Here is a 16,128-nt window from a genome sequence, read left to right on the forward strand (position 1 = left end):
CATTTGGGGATGGCTGGGGGAATCTGATTATGTAAATAATGTGTAAATTCCTCATGCAAAAGATAAACTTTCATCAGCTCGATAACTCAGGTTGAGCTTTGGGCTTGGGGTGTAAAGAAAACACTGATTTCTTTAACTCAGTTGGTTTATTAATGTTTTTAAACTGTAATCGAGGGAGGCAGAGTGACGTGGGTAGGACAAGAGCAGCACTGGACAAGGTGTCCAGAGCTCTTGATTCTGATCCTGGCCTCGCCTTGTGTGATCTTGGAATAGCCTTTTACTTTTCCTGGCCTTGGTTTACTTATCTGATTCAAATGGGTCACAAGATCTTGGTTTTCCTACTTCATCAGGATATGATGAAGACAGAATGAGACAATGGACGCAGAGCAAATGCTTCTTCAGGTGTGATATCACCGTGCCAACTGTTTGTCACCAATCTGCAGTGAGATAATTGCAGAAAGTAAGAGTAAATATTTACAAATTTTTATAGCAATTTGACATTGCAGTAACAGACAAATGTGTGATCATGGGTCTCGCTTCATTTAAGAGGTTAAAAAGCGGTTTGAGTGTTGTCAAGTTCACATGAGAAGTTATACTTGGCATGAGCTTTATACTAGTATCAGTCCATGATGAGTTAGAAATAAAAGCAACAGAATAACAACAACAAAGCTGGCTCTTCATCACAAACGTTTTGAGGAACAAGGATGCCTGTTCTTACTTTTAGAAGTCCCAAAACTGTAGGACAATTTGTACCTGAATGAGGTGTGGTGTGAAGAAGCTGATAACAGGATAGAAACGCGGTGAGGCAGTCCTCAAGCTGGCTGTTCTGTTCATTTGCTATGTGACCTTGAATAGGTCACTCTTCTCTCCAAGCTCCTGACGTCAAATATAATCTCTAACTGATGTTTTCTCCTTTTGACAAAGGTGCTGGTATAAAATCAAGAAGACCAAAATTGCTGTTAATAAAAGGGACCAGAATTGGTTTATAAACTAGGCATGGGCTTGGGAGGTGTAACTGATTGCAAAAATGGCCACAATCCTTTATCCCTCCCTGCGACCATTTGCTTTACAAAATGATTTTATCTTGCTCCATCAGGTGGTGGAATCTAATTCTCCTTCTTTTGGGAAAATGGGATAGCCTTGTGACTGGCTTTGGTAATACAGTGTGGCAGAAGACAAGGTGCACCAGTTCTGAGTCAAGGCCCCAAGAAGCTTCCACTCACTCTGAGATCCCTGTCCAGCTGCCATATGACAAGTGATGAGCTGCCTACTTGAGGCCACCCTAGATCAGCCAATCCCCTGACAACTTGGCAGCCAACAGATTCATGAGTGAGACCACCTGGGACCAGAAAAATCAGCAAGCTTACACTAGTCCGAATTGTTGACCTGTAAAAAATATATATGTTAAATAAATGCTTATTGTTCTAAGTAACTAAGATTTGGGGTCATTTGTTATGCAGCAGAAACTAATTGATCCAGGAGTAAAATGGCAAAATAAGATTGAGCCAGTTTGACCAGAGCATCTTTTTGTTTTGTTTGTTTTTTTGAGAGAAAAAGAGAGAGCGTGGTCATGGAGGGGGAGTGGGAGAGGGAGAGAGACTCTTAAGAAGACACCATGGCCAATGCAGAGCCTGAAGTGGAGCCAGAAGAGGACTCTGATGGGAGACTCATTGTGCGGCTCAAACTCACAGCCCTGAGATCATCATCTGAGCTGAAATCAACAGTAGGATGTTTAACTGACTGAGCTACTCAGGTGCCCCAGACTAGAGCATCTTTCTGGCTTTCCTTCCCTCTTGCATTCAGCTCAAATGTTGAGTCTGCTTCCCTAATCCCATTCAGTGAATTATGTTATTGCAAACTATACCTCCCACCAGTGGCTCTTTGACATGCTGGATTATGGACCTGCTTGAAAATAGGATGAAAGCTCAGGTCACATACTTCCAAAAAAATGTACATCTCAACATTTATGTATACTTTGTATGCAATTTTAAGACTCTAGGGTCCAATTGTGAATCCCTCTGCCCGGGCTTAGAGTTCCCTGTATAAATCAGTCATTCTCCCCATCTTCTTTCAAAATGGTCTCTCATTCTCCACTATAAAGATTTCCCCATCCTCTATCTTAGCTACTAAAGGTCTTACTAACCTTATCAGTTAATTCACACAAGACAATATTAGAACAATAATACATTAAAAATGTAGAGCCCTTGGAAATGACCTCCAAAATATTCTCATATATAGCATCTCAGTTAATCGTTTTACAAGCCCTGGGAAATATAAAGGCAGGACCTGCTATCCCTACCTATCAGTGAAGAGACTGAGCCTCAGTCGAAGGGTGTTATTGCTCAAGATAACTCAGTTAATAAAGGGCAGCATCTGGATACCTAGAGCCATTCTATGTTACTTTGCTTTCTAGAGACATGGCAGGCTAATAGCAAAACCAGATGGAGAATGCTTACCCTGTGTGTGAGGAGCATCAGGAAGACCATGCAGCCATATGGATAGCAGGGAAACCAGTAGGAGTTGAGGCCAGGAGGCTGGAATGCCTAGCAGATCTAGGACTTTGGAAGCTTCTACCCCCAGAGTATGAGTAGGGGAGATTGTCAGTAATATTTTAGGCTTAACCTCACCTAAGAAAGTTCCATCATTAATTGCATCAGTCTATAAATATCTTCCTCCTCCCCCTGTTCCCAAAAAGGAAGGGATCTCAGAGTCTTTCACACAGTCCAAACTTAGAATAATTTACACTTCATCTTAAACATGCCAGTCTATACCTTTCACAGCAAAACACAACTTGTTGAATTTTATTTTTAAAACAACCAAGAGAAGATTAGTCTGTTTTGGGCACTTGATGTTCTTCAAACCAATTCAAGAAAAACAAGTCTTAGACACTTAGTACAGTACTAGAAACACAAGACTGTGTAAAACATTGAGCTATTATTATTGTTGTTGCTATTGTTGTAATAGCATCCCTTCAAACAAGAATATTTTTATGGAAAGGAACTCTGAAGCCATTTACAGAACCCTCCCCCTATTTCTGTAATCCAGAGAGCTGCCTTGCCCATTTGCTTACTCAAATAGAGAGACATTCCTTTTCTTTCTCCAAGGAAAAGGGACTGCAGAACATCCTTGCCCTGGGATGTTTGTCTTTGAATGGCCTGGGAGTCATGGGATTCAATAGGCATATTCTCCCCTCTAGGATTCAAGGTAACGAAGTACATGTCTGCACTGTTACCATGGCTCCACTGGCTTGTTTGTGAGAGCATTTCCAACCTCACATTCCATGTTGCATTTAAAAATTGTTCTGTTATCTGCTCAGGAGCTGGAGTAAGAGGGCACGGCTGGGCATGGAGGGTCTGGGTGAATGGAAGTGAACAGATTGGGTACATTGATCCAAGGCCAACACACATAGCTCGTTTGGTGCACACTAGTTCTGATCTTACAGGTCAACAATTTCTTATGGGCTATCCAGTTGATAACATAGGTCTCTTTCAAGTGGGGGCCAAAGCTGGAGTTCATTTCTTTTTTTTTTTTTAAATTTTTTATTTGACGATAGAGATCACAGGTAGGCAGCGAGGCAGGCAGAGAGAGAGAGGAGGAAGCGGGCTCCCTGCCGAGCAGAGAGCCCGATGTGGGGCTCGATTCCAGGACCCTGGGATCATGACCTGAGCTGAAGGCAGAGGCTTTAACCCACTGAGCCACCAGGCGCCCCCTGGAGTTCATTTCTTATAGAAATGGATGGATAGTGTCTTAGTTAAGAATTTTCTGATTGAAAATAACATAAACCAACTCAGGTCAGCTTAAAGAGAAAAAGAAATTTGCTGGAAAGATATTGGGACCTCTCATGGAATCCTAGAAAGACAGAATAATTACATCTCTGGAAAAGGCTGGAGCAGAACATCTTTGGTGACCCTGAGAGCTATTATTTTTGATTACCCAATATTCATTGTCCTTTTTATCATCATTCCAATTTTCTTTTGAAAAAGTATCTTTTATTTTACCTTTTGAATGGTGGAATTGGTGGAAGTATACGCAGGGGTCCCTTACCCTAGGTAAGGTAAGGGGACATCACCCCAAATAGATCAGTTAGAAGCTTCCTCCCTGGAATTTGAAGCTTGATCAGAAATTTAGAGATTAAAAATAGTTGGGATTTATTTATTCTGGCTGTGGTGCCTGTACCAGCCCGTTTTTCCCATAAGACTATTTCTAATGTTACCATTTCTTAAAGGTTTTTTAGCTTTACCAATAATTCTCCAAGGTACCCCCATTCAATAATTATTCATTCCAATAAATAACCAAAGTCAGTCTCTTTTGCTAGCAATAAAAGAACTCTGATCCATACATAGACATCTCTTTAGAAAATTGCCATTGATTTGGATCAGCTCACTACCCCTACTTTTTATATCTCACAACCAGAGTTGTTTAGGAGAGAGAATTTGGCATATTTTGAGTCAGGGGTCCATTTGAACAAATCAGCCGAACCTATGGAGCAGGGTCATATATTATGAACATAGCTGCCAGAAGCTAATCCCTTTGGGGCAAAGGCAATTCCCAGGAAAGAGACACTTTCTCCCAGTAAAATGGAATACACACAGAAAACCTTGGCTGATCAGGAAGCATCACATGGTATATTGAAGCAAATCTGGTACTGGGAACCAGGTGTAAGCAAGTGATATTGTAAATCAGTTATTGACTAGATCTAAAGATGGGTAGTGGATCATGAAACCCACATTTTGAGTGGCAGCACAAGCTTGGGTTAAAGCCCTCCATAGGCTCTATTTTGAGGTGCACTTTTCAACAGTAATGACTGCTATACCTTAGTCCATCTAAACAGTAAATCTAGCCTTGGAGAGTCAACACATAAACATAATGTGGATGAAAGATGATCTTCCAGTGTTGGACCTCAGAACTTTGCTCTTCTTTTCCTTAGAGCTATGCTTCTTTCCTACTTTCATTTGCTAACCTAGCCTTGTGATAACAGATATGAATTATCTAGATGTTTGGCTTAGTTCTCTATTATACTTAGGTAAGAATAGCCACCAGTTATTTTCTTCCAGTGGTACTACTCATTTTCCAAGGCATTGATCAGGTCATTAAAGGAAGGAATCTTGTAAAAATCTGAAATCCCAATTACATTTATATCCTTTGGTCTATTTGCTCAAATATTTGTTCTTATTCTCTCTCTCTCTCTCTTTGGTTCTCACTCTTTTACAAATAAAGTTTCTCTGCACACTTGACATGCACATTTAAGGGGATTAATTTCTAATACCTTTGGAGTCAGAGACCACAAAAGCAGCTGATCTTCAGTAGAAGCCCCATTTGCCTTTCAATGGGATGTCCTGGGTATCTCTCCTCACCTTGGCTGAAACTGAAATTTCCAACCCCTCTTATTTTCCCTGATAAACACAAACATTGTGCACAGACACAATCTTGAGGCCATTTCTGACTCTTCTCACATTTTCCAAAGAATACTCACCTCATGGGCTAGTGGCTACAGGTTACCAATGCTGTAGGAACTGAAATTTCCCGCATTCCTGGTATTCCTGATCAGAGAACGGTGTTCTCCATTCTTTTCTGCGCAATGAGTTGCATGGTAAACCCTATAAAGCCTGTAAAATTAACATTTCATAGCTCAGAATACACATATTGAACAACTGGACATCTACATGTAAAGAAGATTGATCTAGACACAGACTTTACACCCTTCGCAAAAAAGTCAAAGTGGATCACAGACCTAAATGTAAAACATAAGGCTTTACAACTGGGAAGATAACATAAAGGAAAATCTAGATGACCTTAAATCTGGCAATGACTTTTTAGATATGACACTAAAGGCATGATCCATGAAGGGAAGTCATTGATAAGCTGGACTTCATTAAAGTTAAAAATGTCTGCTCTGGGGGGCGCCTGGGTGGCTCAGTGGGCTAAAGCCTCTGCCTTTGGCTCGGGTCATGATCCCAGAGTTCTGGGATCGAGCCCCACATTGGGCTCTCTGCTCAGCGGGGAGCCTGCTTCCTCCTCTCTCTCTCTGCCTGCCTCTCTGTCTACTTGTGATCTCTGTCAAATAAATAAACAAAAATCTTTAAAAAAAAATGTCTGCTCTGCAAAAGACACTGATGGGAGATTGAAAAGATGAGTCACTGGGGAAAAATATTTGCAAAAGACTTATCGGAGAAAGGATCATTATCTGACATATACCAACAAGACTTGAAACTCAACAGAAAGAAAACAATTAGATTAAAAAATGGGCCACAGACTGAAGAGAGACCTCACCACAGAAGATGGCAAATAAACATATGAAAAGATGCTTTGCCTCATATATTAGGGAAATGCAAATTAAAATAATGGGATATCAAGACATACTTATTAGAATGGCCAAAATCTGGAAAACTGACACCACCAAATGCCGGCGAGGATGTGGAACAACAGGAACTCTAATTCATTGCTCTTGAGAATGCAAAATGGTGCAACCACTCCAGAAGACAGTTTGGCAGTTTCTTGCAAAACTAAATATACTCTTACCATAAAATCTAGCAATTGCTATCCTTGGTATTTACCCAGTGGAGTTGAATCCTTATGTCTACACGAAAACTTGTACTTTATAGTGGCTTTATTCATAATTGCCAAAACTTGGAAGCAAACAAAATGTCCTTCAGTAGGTGAATAGATAAATAAACTGTGGTACATCCAGACAATAAATATTATTCAGAGTTAAAAAGAAATAAGCTATCAAGTCATGAAAAGACAATCTAGAAAGGTTATATACCATGTGACCATATATACCATATATACCATATTGTGCAAAAGGCAAAATTATGGAGACAGTAAAAAGATCAGTTGTTGCCAAGAGTGGGTGGTAGGGGAGGGATGAATATGAGGAGCACAGAGGATTTTTAGGGCAGTGATCTACTCTGGAGGACATAATAATGGTGGTTGTAGGTCATTACACATTTGTCTAAACCCATAGAATGTGCATCACCAAGAGTGGACCCAATGTAAACTATGGACTCTGGGTGATTTTGTGGATGTGTCAATGTACATCCATCAGTTGTAGCATGAACCACTCTAGTGACTGATAGTAATGGGGGAAATGATGAGTGGGGGCAGAGTGCATATGGGAAATCTCTGCATCAATTTCACTGTGAACCTAGAACTGCTCTAAGAATAATCTTTAAAAAAAAATCCACATTGTAAAAATGAATCAAATAATCAACACTATCTTGTGCTGAGCCCTGTTTGATATGGGGGGAGCTGAAGGAGATGCACTCCAATAGCAGCAGGCTTATGTCAGCATTGTGGCATAGGTGCTGCAATGATCCCATTTTACTGGTAAGGAAACTGAGACTCAGAGAGGTCCACCTGACTAGTGATTAATAGAGCTGGGATTCAGGTCTAGAACTCTCTGATGGCAAAGTCCATACTTCTCAAGAAACACACGAAAGAGCTGGAACAAGATAATATGTCTTGGGAAACCAAGGTGGGTCAGACACAGAACACTGAGTGGGAGTGCTGTAGAGTGGAAAGGATAGAAGAATCTGGTTGTCTGGAGAAAGAAGGGAAGGTTTCCTAGAGGAGGCAGAAAATTCCAGATCTTTGACATGTGTTTTGTAAAGGAACTGATTTAATGGACATTTACAAATAAGGAGATTTCACCAAAAAAATATCAATTTATGTCTTCTTTCAAAAAATCATATCTCAGAACCCTCATTCTACCCTTGGTATGACAACAACTGACTATACTAAGGAAACATTTATCCCCTTCCTTGGGATATCTGCTTTCTGATTTGCCCTTCAGTACCCACCTCTCCAGGGCTGCTTGGTACATTGTCAATTCCTGTCTGGCTCCTGTAGGCTGTTGAGTTTGGGGCCTCCCCCACAATATCTGAAGGACTTCACAGTCTTCTTCTGTTCCCTTCCTTATGACCCTTAGCCCTATCCCAGGAAAAGGTCACCCTAGTACATAACAAGGTCAAGGAGAATTTTGAGCCAGAGTGTCTGGAGTTGGGTGAGCTCAAATGATGAGGGAAGAGGTGAAGAGCTTTTACCTCTGACTGGTGGGGTCTTTGGAACTGTTTAACCCTAAACTGGAAGGTCTAGATGGCCACTTTTAAGAGCAGGCCAGTACCAAGTTTGGGCAGATAAAGAAAGATCTCAAATTGTTACATAAGAAATTTAAGTCACACATGAGCAAGAATTTTGTGATGAAAGTGGCTATGGGCTGTTGGGGAATTTTTATCCTTGGATTGAATCCTTATACCTCTTCTGTCAGCTGAACTGCTCCCCACCAAGCCCTTCCAACCACAATTATGAGAGTATGATAAACACTCGTTACATGTGATTCTGGACGAAGGGCTTCACATACTCATTTAATCATTTAGTGCTCATTTAATCTTTACAGCAATGTTGTAAGGTGGGTATTGCCAGCTCCATTGTACAAATGAAGAAACTGCAGCTCAGAGAGACTAAGCAAGTGAGCCATGAGAACCAGCTGGAAAGTGACAGAGATGAGATCAGGTCTAGTAATCTGAATCCAAAGCTCATGTCCTTAACAATGACACCAGTGTCACTTAGTGTGTGGGCCGCAGGTTCCCTGCATCAGATGACCAAATCATAGAAATGTATATTCTTGGATCCCACTCCAAATTGGAATCTCTGTAGATCCCCTCAGAGCCTGGGTGGTGTTGCTTGAGGTTCACAGAAGTTTAAGGAGGCACAAGTGGCTGGGCTCCTTTGCTCCCAAGGCACACCTCTGCCCAGACAGCACCTTCTTGCCCTTGAGAGGCTGGGCCTGGCTCACTGCTCCACTCCAGTCTGAGCTCCTCAGACTGATGAATTATTGAAGTCATTTCGTGGATCAGAAGGAATCTTCAAGGGCATTACCTTCGCCTCCTTATTTTCTAGGAGACAAGGAAACTGAAGCTCAGGGAGGATGAGTGACTTGACCCAGGGCACATAACAACCCAGAGACCTTCCCTCTCCATCTGCTGTGTACTCCTTGTGCTGAGGGTTCCTTGCCTCCTCTGCCCTTCCTTCCCCCTTCTTCAGGCAGATGCACCTTTCTTCTCCCCGGTAAAGTGGATGGAGCCTCAGCTCTACTTGAGGGCTGGCGCTTACAGAGACAGAGCATTCAGGAAGGCAAGGGGCCTGTCTTGCACTTATAGCAGAAAGTTGTCACCTTCAAGGCATGCAGCCACAACATTTGCATTTGGACGGCTGAACATAAACAGAATCCAGCACCAATCCCCAAATCAGGAACTTCACCCAGATTGTCTCTGCCATGTCCTCGCATGAGCCCAAAGCATCTCAATTCTTTTGCTCCCAGCAGCCCCTGCCTCAAACCTTTCAAAGCCAATAAAAATCCTTAGGTGCCACTTTCCCCCTGGTTTTATGGTTTTTTTCCCTCCTCCTCGCTCCCTCTTTGCAGCTGCCTTCAAAACAGAGAGGAGAAGCCTCTATTCGGTTCTGACAAGAGCTCCCCGTGCATTTTTCGTCTTGTGTTTTACTTCTGTCATTGATCAATAGACTTAAATGCCAGGCCTCCATCACAGCTGCAGACTTTGATTGCCCAGACTGTCTTGGCCCAGCGGAGCTTGTCTGCTTGAGTTCTGATGCTGAGAAATGTCACAGTGGGGAGGGGCCCTGAGCCTCTGTCGGCTTGCAAGAGAGGCGAGTGGTGACAGCTCATTCGGGGCCTCTCCGGGCATCCCACAGGTCCTGAGGGTTACCAGTGGGTTGGAACTCGCTCCTGTCTGGGGCTGTTTGCAGCCACAGGTAAAGTCTGTCTTAGCACAGGCGTGGAGTGAGAGAAGCATCTCCAGTGTCCATGGCAACGGAGATTCATTAATCTGCTTGCCATGAAATCCTCAGGGAAAAAGGATGTCCACAAGGAGTCCCCCAAATCCTGGTCTTGACTGGGATGCTCACCAACAGTGTGACATTTGGTCTGTCACTCAACTTAACTGAGCCTCAGTTTCTACAGCTCTGAAACAGCTCCCTATTCTCACTGGCAGTCTGAGAAGTAAACGCAGGCACGGAGGTGCTTTGGAAAGCGTAGAATGTCATGCGAGTGGGGAGAATGGTATTCCTATCCTGGTGGAGGACCAGTGGTACAGGGCTTTTTTGAACTTCATCCACCTAATTGTCTCTTACTATGGAAACGCACCAGGAGCTGTGCTGTTTCCAGAACAATTCTCACTTCCTAATATACCATGAAAGTTAAAATTACAGGTAGATGCGGAAGAAAGGGTAACTAGGCAGTTTGCTAAATTATTCACAAATGCTTCTGTTCAACAGTTACATTTCACTAATCCTCACCTCCACCTGCCAAAGGGCCTAGACTCACCTCCCTTAGAAACTCACTCATGGGAGGGTCAGGACCTGCAGGGCAAGCGTGGGAAGGCCGCTGTGACACCCGCCTCCTTCCCCAGTTGGGATGTGGGTGTGTCTGTACCCTTGTCAGCTGCTTCCATGAAACAGAGGGTGTCAGTCTTAGGTGGCTGGGACTAAGTTCTGCTCATGTTTCATTGGAAGAAAACCCCATGCTTGAAAACCCTGATGGCTTGTGTGGTGTCATGGACTAGATCTGAGACTAGCTCAGCATCTGTTTGGGGGCAGAACTACAAGGACAATGTGTCTGAGAACCACTTTTCTCTGCCCACAGGCCCAAGTCTCTGACCACCAAGGCTGAAGATAGCGTCCCCTAGGCCTGATCATCAGCAACAAGCTGATAATAAAAACAAGCCCATCAAATTGGTGGGTTTTCTCTGAACCAGAGAGGGTTCCTTCCAAAGTGAGAGGCTATTGCCCATCCTTGCTGCTCTGTTGTTAGGGGCGGGAGTGAAGGTCCCGGGATGTTAGATCCCCTGATATTTCAAGAGACGTTCTAGAATGTGAATTATGATGTGAAAGTAGCTAAATTTCCAAAAATCAAAGAAACATTTGTGAACCTCCTGTTTGCAAGTCTTGGTCTAAGGCTCTCTGGGCTGGGTAGGATTCTAGAAGGACAGGCATGAAGATGTCTGATTCACTTCCTTTTACTGTCCTTGCGGAGACATGATCCCTCAAAGACCAGGCTGGCTGCCTTCAGCACAGACTACTCATCTTTCCCCCACCCCAGCTGCACCCCAAATTTCAGCAGAAACTGCTCACACCTCTTCTCCAGTTGAACAGAATATCTGTGTGTCCATCACTTGCTTCTGTCTATTCACGCTGCTTACACAGTCCCCACCTTGAACATGAGACACAGCAAGGAAACTAACATTCTATATACATCCTCCCAGAGGGCAGGGTGAGAGGATGGGGATGCCATAAGTTCAGCAGTTCCTGATCATTTCCACCTAGTTCAATGGAGCCACATCTTATGTGCATTTCCTTTGTGTTAAGGAAAGTACTCACACTTAGCAGAAAAAAAATTAAAAAAAAAAAGGCGCCATTGGAATGATTTCAGTGAATCTGCTCAGGAGCAAACAAGCTGGGAAAAAGGGATGCATGGAGCTCACTCAGTCATCTTGATGCGTCTTGTCCCTTTAAGTGGGACCCCATCTCGAAACTGCTAAGTGTTCTTAAATATGGGCTGTAGGGTGCATGCCTCCACTTGGCGCTAATCCTCCCATGACATCAAACAGCAAACTTAACTGGTGATTCAAGCGTCGTCCAAAAGTAATTTGGACTTTCCTGATTTTCACCTTTGTCTCTAGAACCCAACATCCAGCAAGAGAAACCTACTCTGAAAACAGCAGCTGTGTTTGGACATATTTTATCATTCAGAGCTGACACAAACCTACAATAACACCTCTCATGTCACTTGTGATGGAAAACCTGTGCTTGAGCCAGACAAAAAGGGACAGAGGTACAGTTGGGGCACTGGACACTGAGAGGCCGTTAGTGATGCCCCAGGGTGGCTGTGGGGGTTTCAGAGCTGGGTGCTGCCATTACCTATGCCATCTCGGCAGGTTGAATTAAAACTGGGGCTTGGAGCATCACCGGTCAAGTGTGTTAATGGGAGATTACAAAACAAAGATCAGTCACTCTCTCTCTCTCTGACTTTTATGTTTGGTCTCTCCTCTTGGGAAATAAAGGAGTACAGATGAGCTAAAGGCCAGTCCTTCTGATCTCTCCTCCTGCCTCTTCCCTTCCAAGATGAAATTTGCTCATATTTTTCCCTCCCATAGTGTTTCCACTCCACTCATTAATGCTAATGCACACTACTCCTGTATGTGTGCTTGGGCTGAGGTAATGAAGCCTCTTTGCAGCTGACTGTTAACTCGTCTTTGTTCTCCTGTAAAGCAATGTTGCTTGATTCTTTGAGTGCACTTGGAGTCTTGCCATCTCCCCCAGGGCTGTCCCAGGGCTCATGGGGCTCCGTCTCATCTGGACATGCCCAGCACTGACCATTCACTACCTGTTCCATCACTGCTTTGTGCCAGTCTTGTCCCCCTTGCTGCAACCAGAGCCTCCCTGAGGGTCACTCATCTTTTAGCTCCTGTCCTTCAGCCTGCCCACAGCACAATACCTTCAGAAGGAGGAGCTATGTGGTGTTAGCCCTATTCAGTGATCTGCGGGAAGTAAAGACAAGCAGTAGGATGTATCGATTCTCTCCTTCACCAGCCCTGATGATGTGCCTTGGTAAATCTGAAGCTTTTGCCCCTTATTGGCTTTAGGAGGGCCCAAGAGAAAGCCAGAGACCTCCGCCCTGGAATAACAACATCAAACTCACAACAAGAGGGCAGCGGACCATCTGGTGCATTTTATCCCCCTAACTTACAGCTTAATCACTAGTTTGGGGGGATTTTAGGAGTAGGGCCAGCCAGAGTTTGGCTGAGGTATACGTCTCTCCTTGCGCAGATGTTTCCAAAATTGGTGTTTCTCAGAACTTTCTGCACTACGTGATCACTTGAGGACATTGGTAACCCTAAGGTTCCTGATGTCCCATCTAGAGTCTGATTTGGCAGTGAGAGGTTGTCCTCCCTCTCTGTCCTGTTCGTAACTCTTCCTTGCATCCAATATCAATATTTCAGGAGCAAATTGATTCAACTCAGTGTTTCCCAAACTTGCCTCACCATCAGGCTCAAGCAGGAGGGCTGATTTAAAATTTGGATAGCATTGGCATCATCCCAACTCTACTGAATCTGAGTCCCCAGGAGGAGGTCCTAGCATTTTTATTTTTAAAATAAATATTGTGGGATGCTTGGGAGGCTCAGTCGGTTAAGAATATACCTTTGGCTCAGTCCATGATCCTGCGGTCCTGGGATCAAGTCCCTCATCGGGTTCCTTGTTCAGCAGGGAGCCTGCTTCTCCCTCTGCCTGCTGCTCCCCCTGTTTGTGCTCTCTGACAAATAAAAAAACCCAATGAAATTTTAATATAAAATAAATACCACAGATGAGTCTAATCAGTGAAATTTATGAAGTGTTGACCTAATGAAAGTAACCTACTCCCCCGTCATTCTATTATGAAAATTTTCAAACACACAGCAAAATTCAAAGAATTTTTAGTAAACCCACAATCAAGATTCTACAAGTGGCATTTTACTATATTTGTTCTATTGTGTATCTACCCACCTATCCATTCCTCTCTCCATCCAGGATTTCATCTTTGTTTTGGGGGCATTTTAACAAAATTGCAGGCATCAGCACACTTGCCCATAAACACTGCAGCATGCGTGTTATCAACAAGAGTTCGATATTTGTTTACAGTGTCTTTTTTTCTTTAGAGGTAAGATTTACAGAGTGAAACGAACATATCTTAAATGTGCCATTGGATGAGTTTTGACAAATGCATACATCCCTGTCACCCATGCCCCTCTGAAGGTAGAGAGCATTTCATCACTCTAGAAAGTTCCCTCATACCCCCTCCCAGATAAACTCTGCTCCCACTGCTCAGAGATAATTTTCTGGCTTTATCCTCCATAGCTTTGGCTTAACAGAAACAACATGTTAAAAGAAGCAAAACAAATTTCCTAACAATATTGGATCCAGATCCCCAATATTTTAAAAGTTTATAGTAGAAATGCTACAGTCAGAGCTGTATGGGGGTCCTGAGTCCCAGGCCTGGGTCTCTGTGTCATCCTGCAAAACATCCTCTGAGGTTTGTGTCTGATGCTCTGGCACTCACAGGAACAGCTCTTGCAACTGCTATCTTGGAGCTCTGGTGTGCCCATAGTCTTTGTTCCTTTGGTCCTTAGGGCACTGCTTGATTCTGGGGAAATCTTTCTCTTCCCAAGCAAAAAAAAAAAAAAGAATCTAGATTCCTGGCTACAGCTTGCTATAATAATTTGACAAAGAAGAAGAAAACAGTTTTAGTTATTGGTTTTGTTTTGTTTTGTTTTTCATTTGTTTGGTTTGGGGGGGGCAGCTTTCTCGTTCAAATTTGGGCACATGGGTAACACAGTTTCATTTCACAGTTCTCAATAAAGCTACCTGAACTCTGTATCAGCAACCTCCAGCTACTTCCCTAACTTGCACTCTGTAATATAAGCCTGTAATTTTCAGTGTGCAGCAGGGGCAAGCTTTATGGGCTGGGGGACAGAGTCTCATCTCACTGCCTGGTTGCCACAGGCTAATCGCGTAGAACAGAGCTAACCCTCAAAATGTCAAAGAGAATGAGATAAGAGCTCTACTCCCACCCCCACCCCAACTGTCCCTTTGGATGAGAGAAGTGAGTGGTCTCTAGGCCCTTCAGGCCACAAGTCATCTACCAGGCTTTTCTGGCCTAACCCCTGAGCTCTCCTTCCACTTCCCAGGCTCCCTAAGCAATCAATTGCTCACCCACAAGATCCTGGCAAATGTTACCTACCCTCCAGCCTTGCTTCTCTTGGTCTTGGTTTTGCATTTCCACAGCTCTTCTTAAGGTGTGGGTCTAGCATTAATATACAAAGCAGGTTTTCAGTGATTGTTTGCTGAACTGTTACATAAGAGACTGGATGCATTGCGACCTCATCGCCACATATTCGTCCCCGGCCCCACACCAGATGACTGTCATCCATCGTAAGCAGCCAGTTATTGCTTCCAGAGCTGCGGCAGGGACTCTCCTGACCTTGACAGTGAAATGGGGGTTTTAATCAGCCACAACAGAAGTCATAACTGACCCAAGCACCTTGGCTGTCCATTTTTGGACAGTGGTGCCACTGGCAAATGAGGACGTCTGGGAAGAACAATAAATGGACCAAGGCTCACTCTTCTGATATGAAACATGGTCTTTTGTTAACTTGTAGTTCAGGCTGTGGTTGATTACAGTTCTCCACCTATAGAAGTCTTGACTGAGCCTAAATCCATAATATGAAATTTAATAGCATGTGCTACAATTCTAATATATTTAACAGGTAGAAGACTCAGTCCACAGGTGCCTAAGTACAGGAATTTTATCTGCTTTGAACTCTGAGCTCCCTTCCCACCAGGTCACTGGGGAAGTCAATGTCAGTCACAAAAGGTGCTATTCCCACACCCCAGATTTTGCTGGGCTCCTGGTGCTTTAGTCATTGAGGTAGTACTCAATAACCGTTTGCCAAATATTCTGGCCCCCTTTCCCCTTTCTGAACCATGGTACCATTTTACGTGCCAAGTCCCTTTTAGTTGGGTCGGGTCTGAAGGCCGCTTCTGACTGATGAGTTGTGAGCAGAAGTTGTGAATCTGATCCTTGGCCCCATGAAAGCTGAAAGCCTATCTGTACCTTACATTCAGAGCCCAAAAGTGGTATAGTGGGAAAGCCTTGGGCTTGGATTAAAGTCCTTGAATTAAGACAACTCTGGGGGCCTTTGGCAAATAACTCAACATGCCTAAGCCAACATTTTCTTACTTATAATATGGTGCTCAGGATGTTTACTCCAAGGGTAATTGGAGGATTAAGTGGCATCTTCTTTGTAAAACCCATAGCAGATTGCCTAGCATGTAGTTGGGGCTTAAATCGTAAGAATTACCTTTTGCTAGCCAGTTATAATCTCAAAGTTTCTCTCTTCACATGACTTGGAAGAGGCGTTGGTGGCACTGGGCTCTAGACAGCTAATGTTTCCCTCAACGTTTGCTGGGTTCTACTGCACAGTCATGTCAAAACTCAGAACTAAATAAGACATTTACTGGAAAAGAAGCAGGCTGCTGCTGGAAACGTGCTGGTCCTCCGCATCAGGTTGCTATTTCAAC

At 43.5% G+C, this 16,128-nt stretch overlaps 1 long non-coding RNA gene across 1 annotated transcript; it reads right to left on the reverse strand.

Annotated features, from left to right (window-relative positions):
• Positions 1 to 143: 143 nt before the first annotated feature.
• Positions 144 to 14,877, reverse strand: LOC125089959 (uncharacterized). Its single transcript, XR_007124109.1, has 3 exons — positions 14,789 to 14,877; positions 719 to 927; positions 144 to 437 (listed from the first exon to the last, which is right to left on the reverse strand). It is a non-coding gene; the product is annotated as an uncharacterized LOC125089959 (long non-coding RNA).
• Positions 14,878 to 16,128: the final 1,251 nt, after the last annotated feature.

The sequence above is a fragment of the Lutra lutra genome, chromosome 17 (assembly GCF_902655055.1).
Source record: "Lutra lutra chromosome 17, mLutLut1.2, whole genome shotgun sequence".
Taxonomy (NCBI): domain Eukaryota; kingdom Metazoa; phylum Chordata; class Mammalia; order Carnivora; family Mustelidae; genus Lutra; species Lutra lutra.